The sequence below is a fragment of the Globicephala melas genome, chromosome 11 (genome assembly GCF_963455315.2).
Source record: "Globicephala melas chromosome 11, mGloMel1.2, whole genome shotgun sequence".
Lineage (NCBI taxonomy): Eukaryota > Metazoa > Chordata > Mammalia > Artiodactyla > Delphinidae > Globicephala > Globicephala melas.
In genome coordinates, this window is record NC_083324.2 from 91,196,713 (window position 1) to 91,202,778 (window position 6,066).

General features: G+C 44.1%; 1 pseudogene; it reads left to right on the plus strand.

Annotated features, from left to right (window-relative positions):
* The first annotated feature begins 611 nt into the window (after positions 1-611).
* LOC115866005 (ferritin light chain pseudogene) lies at positions 612-5,724 on the plus strand (annotated as a pseudogene).
* Positions 5,725-6,066: the final 342 nt, after the last annotated feature.

Consider the following 6,066-nt stretch of genomic DNA (forward strand, 5'->3'; position numbering starts at 1 on the left):
GTCATGTTATTGGATAAGACGTGACCTTTTACCAGGGTATTTTCATTGTACTGAGGGAGGAAGGGATCTTTAATTGTGGACGTAAAGGCATCAGCAATCCGTGTGTCTAGAGAGGTTCTAGGTGGAACACAGCTTCCTGGCAAATCCTGTTGTCAGGCCTGTAGTTTTCTTGCTTTTCTTGCTCTTCCCCCTTTCCCCTGTAGCAGTGGGGGTGAGGAGGGCCCCCAGAGGTCAAAGGGAATCATCTGTCTCTGGTTTGAAATTCAAGGACTTGGAGAGTCCATGACCCTTATTCTTTGGTAGACCACTTTCTAGCTTTGCTAGGTTTTAAAATTTTAAGACAAGCTAAAAAATAATCAAAACCTGTACTCAGAACTTGCCGTACACATAAGAAGTTACTTCTGTAACATGAATGGAGGGGAATGGACTCCGGTTTCAAAGACGGTCCCCCACTATCTGTCAATGCACCTGAAAGCCTAAGCATTACAAATGATGGCCTTTGGACCCTGGAAAATTGTTAGACCTCAAAAGTCTCGCTATTACAATGCACACACTTCTGGGTCAATATTACCTTAAACTGGAGTCAGTGAGCATTTTGGTGATGGTCTAAGATGATTGGAATTGGGACCAAAAAGAATGCGGAGAGGATAGAAGAAAGAGTTTTGCTGGATGCTGGTTATGCTTTCAGGTGAGAAAAATGTCAGCTCTTCCCCTTCCTTTTACTCTAATCACTCATACTGTTAGCAAATAAGAAAATTTAAGTTGCAGGAAAAAAAAAAACCCAACCCCCCTGCAAAACAAAACAAAAAATCCAAACAAACCAAGTAGGAGTGGCTCTTTGGATGAATTCCAGACAACGGAAATAATTCCTACAACACTGCAAATCAATTCTCCAAACTCTGAGTACACTGAGTAGTGGAAATGTCTTTTTACTGTATATGATTTTTGATAATAGCAATATTTAAGAAAGTAACAGTATACTTACGTCTGTATGACATAATACACATTGAAATCATTTAAAAATGTTACTTTAAAATGCTGAAGGCGAGGGCTTCTCTGCTGGCGCAGTAGTTAAGAATCCACCTGCCAATGCAGGGGACATGGGTTGGAGCCCTGGTCTGGGAAGATCCCACATGTCGCGGAGCAACTAAGCCAGTGAGCCACAACTACTGAGCCCACGTGCCACAACTATTGAGCCTGCGTGCTTAGAGCCCGTGCTCCACAACAAAGAGAAGCCACCGCAACGAGAAGCCCGTGCACCGCAACGAAGAGTTGCCCCTGCTCGCCGCAACTAGAAAGCCTGTGTGCAGTAACGAAGACCCAACGCAGCTAAAAATTAATTAATTAATTAATTTTTAAAAATGCTGAAGGCGACTGTTGTAAGTTTGAAACATTAGGTGAAAGTATTCAATATAATTTTAAATTCTGCAATTAGAGAGGGGAAACTGGGGTCAGAGATAAATTAGGAGTATAGGATTAACAGAGAGAAACTACTATACATAAAATAGATAAGCAACGAGGATTTACTGTATAGAGCAGGGAACTATATTCAATATCTTTTTTTTTATATTCAATATCTTGTAATAACCTATAAAGAAAAATAATCTGAGAAAATATGTATAACTGAGTCACTTTGCTGTATACCTGAAACTAACACAATATTATAAATCAACTATACTTCAATTAAAAACAAAAGAAAGGGGAAACTTTTAGAAGTATGTATTTGAGTAAGCAAGTTGTATTAAATTATGTCTTAAATTATGTCAAACTTTATAAGACTGAAACATGGTCTCTCTCCTTCTTTAAATTGAAGTATAATTGATTTGTCTCCTTTTGAATAATTGTAGAAGTAACTTTTGAGGAGTCGCAGACCAGCCTTCATTTTCCCCTTTATTCCTTTTCCCTCTTGCTTCACCACTTCCTTCAGTCAGTACACTGCCCACAAAAGTTACTCCTAGCAATACGCATACAAAGTTGATTTCTGAGCAGCGTTTGCACTATTAAGGGTTCTCTTTTCTGGTGGTGGCTCTGAGGAATCTTATGACCCTGGCAAGTTATCTTTGGATGCCTTGATTGCCCCATGATAAAGTGGAGATAACCATGCCTATTGTTCAAAAAGGATTCATAAGATACCATCTATGAACTTTCCTGAAGCCTGGGATAAGAGCATATTATATGTGCCCTTGTTTCTGTTCTCATTAGCATGATCGTAGTTATACCTGGGGACTTCAACTTGCCTTAACACCCTCTTGTATGGAGCTATTTTATAAGAAGTGCTTGTTTTTGTCATTTGCTCTAAGACAAGGGGAAGGAAAGTCCCCCCACCCCTCAAAAATAATCAAACTAGGGGCTTCCCTGGTGGTGCAATGGCTGAGAGTCCGCCTGCCAATGCAGGGGACACGGGTTCGTGCCCCGGTCCGGGAAGATCCCACATGCCGCGGAGCGGCTGGGCCCGTGAGCCATGGCCGCTGAGCCTGCCCGTCCAGAGCCTCTGCTCCGCAGTGGGAGAGGCCACAACGGTGAGAGGCCCGCATACCTCAAAAAAAATAAATAAAAAAGTCAAACTAAGAACCATCTTATAACAGATTGAAACTTTCTGTTAATGTATTGTAGTTTTCTTCAGCTTTAGTCAAAGTCATTTTCTGAATAGAATCTCCTGTTTTGATAGTCTAAAACTTTGTGCATCATTGTAAACTCTATTTCCTAGCACTTATTTTAGCTTGAAGCAAAAGTTGCTAAACTGTGAAGGATTCTAGTAAGATACGGCGTAGCCATCGTAAGCAAGCAATTCTGATTCAGACGTTAAGGCTGCAACAGTTTGACCCACACATGTTCTGCCTAATCAGGTAGGTCCCACCGCCACCACCAAGAGGTTGAGGGAGTTTTCTTTCTCATTGTCTAGGCTCTAAGCAATGGCAATAAGAAGTGCAAACAAGTATTCAGCAGTGGATCTGTTTTTGATACCCTATCCAAGTCACCAAGTGTGTGCATTTGCTTGGAGAATGGCACACTCTGCGGCGGGCCCTTGCACATTTATACTCGTGCAGGGCCTTAATGGGAAACATTTGAGTCTGGTTGCAAAGATTCGCTCAGTGTGAAATCTGTTCCTAACACAATGGTCAGATTGAAAGGAGTTTCATTACATGGCTGGGCATTTCTTTTTTCTTTGGGGAATAGAAAAGGTGAACGCAATACTTTCCAGTTTAAAGTTACCACAAAACTTCATAATCTTAACCTCAAAATCAACTCCTAAATTTATACAGAGAACCAGAGGCCTTGGGCTGGCTGCAACTGCCTGTTTGATCTTGGTTAAGTTCCAAAAAGCCAGGGAGAGTTCAAAGCAAGGCCAGGGGCAAGTCCACACTGTAATCCACGTCCCCTTTTCCTTCCGTCTGTAATCTCCCTCTCCATCCTCCGGTATGAACTACAGTAGATATCCATTTCAATAACCCTAGACACCGTAGATTCTAGAACAATGAGGAACACATCTTTTCTTATTGATACTGACAGACCCTTTGGTCAGAAAATGTCCCTCAACAGATGTTAGAGAATGTGGTTATAAACCAAAAAGGTATCTGTTACAACTTTTAAGGCTGTTTTATTTCTAGCTCTGTAAATTCCACTGGATAAGGTTTAATTTTTTTCACCCCTTTTTCTTCAGAAAGCCCTCTTGAGGGTTTAGGACACAGGAAAGCAGTTATGGCGTAAATAAGATGCTGCCTCTGCTTTTGCATTAGCCACCCCTCCTCCATCTTCCCACAAAGAAAAAGAGAACTGAAAGGACAGTTACGAAGCCGTACCAATAATAAAGCAAGAACGAGTTCTTCAAATTCATCATTCGAGTTACTGTATTTGGAAATTGAATAATGCCATTTTTTCCAATCTAAGCACGCTGGATGTTATTTCATTCGAATCATACTGTTGGAAGATGGTTTTAGATTATTTTAACTCTGGTTAAAGAATACATCCATTGATATCAAAAAGAATTGAATTGTACCCTGACTTTGAGGTGAATGACTGCCTGAGTACTGACCTAGTCTGAAATTCACTTCCTATCAAATGGGCCACCTGGCATAAGTGACTTCAGCTTAAAATTCCTAATGAGGCCACAAGCATTGGCATAAATACATGAAAGTGGAGACTTAACAATGTACGATAATGTCTTCTTTCCCAATATTTATTCCCTATAACATAAACACCTATGACAAATAAACAATGAAAGAGAGGAGTGAAAGTGACAGAAATAGTATGCTGACACAGGTGATAGTGATGACGGTTGTGTGTGGCTTTTCTCCCAAGTCACCCAGAGCCCAAGTGAGTCCTCTACCTTCTGAGATAAACATTCCTAATGTCCCACTTTTGCACCCCTGTCCCCCAGTCCTGAGTTTGGGCAGGAGTGGGAAGGAGAGCCGTTCTGTTCATATTTTCCTTGCAGAGCTCCTAAGTACTGCACGAAAATGTGCAGGGCAGAGTGCCAGATGTCTGATAATGTAAAATCAGGGGAAGGCTTGAGTGTCATGGCATGTGTATATATATCCCTCGGAAAATGCCATCTGCCATATCTTTCTTACCCCACGTGTTTTGTTTTTGTTTTTTGCAATGTGCTGTTGACATTCCTCCATTGAGAAGGTATGTTCCCTACCTTTGAACTTGAGAAAATCTTTGTAGCTGCCTCGACAAATACAATGCAGTGGAAGTGACAGTGTTTGACCTCTGAGGCAAGGTCACAAAAGGCCACGTGGCTTCTGTGTGGCTCTCTGTCTTTCAGGATGCTCACCTTGGCAACCCAGCCACCACACTGTGAGGAAGCCCTGGCCACTTGGAGAAGCCACTTGCAGGTGTCCCAGTCGCAGCCTTAGCTCAGAGGTGGTCCTAGGCAGGGGGCGGGGGGAGGGAAGGAGGGCTTAGGCTGGCAGGGGTGGGGGTGGTGGAGACGGAGGGGGCCGGAAGTGACTATACTGCTGCTCACTAACTGACCTGAGGAATATTGAGTTTCCGACAGGTCGCGCGGCAGGCCTGCGGATCTGTCTCTTGCTTCAACAGTGCTTAGAATGAACGTACCAAGGGATACCCCTTGTTCCAGCCTCGGACCGCCCTCCAGCTTTTTTTTCAGTTGCAACCTTTGGAATCAGCCACTCAGCTACCCTCGGCCACTGGAACCAACCAACACCAGTTTTTGAGGCTAACTCCTTATTACCAATCAACCCTGAGCTCCCAGATTCGTCAGAATTATTCTACCAAGGTAGAGGTTGCCTGGTCAACCTGCATCTGCAGGCCTTCTATACCTACCTCTCTCTGGGCTTCTATTTCGACCACGACGATGGGGCTCTTCAGAGTGTGGGCCACTTTTTCCGTGAATTGGCCAAGGAGAAGCGCCAAGGCACTGAACGTCTCTCGAAAATACAAAACCAGTGCAGCGACCGTGCCCTCTTCCAGGACGTGCGGAAGCCATCTCAAGATGAGTGGGGTGAAACCCAGGACGCTATGGAAGCCGCCATTCTCATGGAGAAGGACCTGAACCAGGCCCTTTTCGATCTGCATGCCCTGGGCTCTGCCCGCACAGACCCTCACCTCTGAGACTTCCTGGAGAGCGGCTTCCTGTATGAGCAGGTGAAACTCATCAAGAAGATGGGTGACCACCTGACCAACCTCCGCAGGCTGGCTGGTCCTCAGGCTGGGCGGGGCCAGTAGCTCTTTGAAAGGCTCACCCTCAGGCATGACTAGGAGCCTGTGAAACCCAGCGGCCTTTGAGGAGCCCCTGTGGTCAGAAGGCCTGAAGCCTTCTCTGCAGCCACTCGGCAGCTTTTAACTACCCTGGAGCCCTCCCCCAAGCCTTGGACCAAATGGAAATGAAGCTTTTGGCAGCCAAAAAAAAAAAAAAAGGAATATTGAGTTTCCCATTTGTGCCGGGCAGTGTTGTAGAAGCTGGGCTACAGCTATGAGAAAAACAGACAAAAATAGCCCCCTTCTCAGCTCCTTCTGTAGACTCTGTGAATCTAACTTCCTGAGCCTTCCACAACTGGGAGAACCAAGCTCAGATTTTATATAATCCTGACCAAGTTTTGT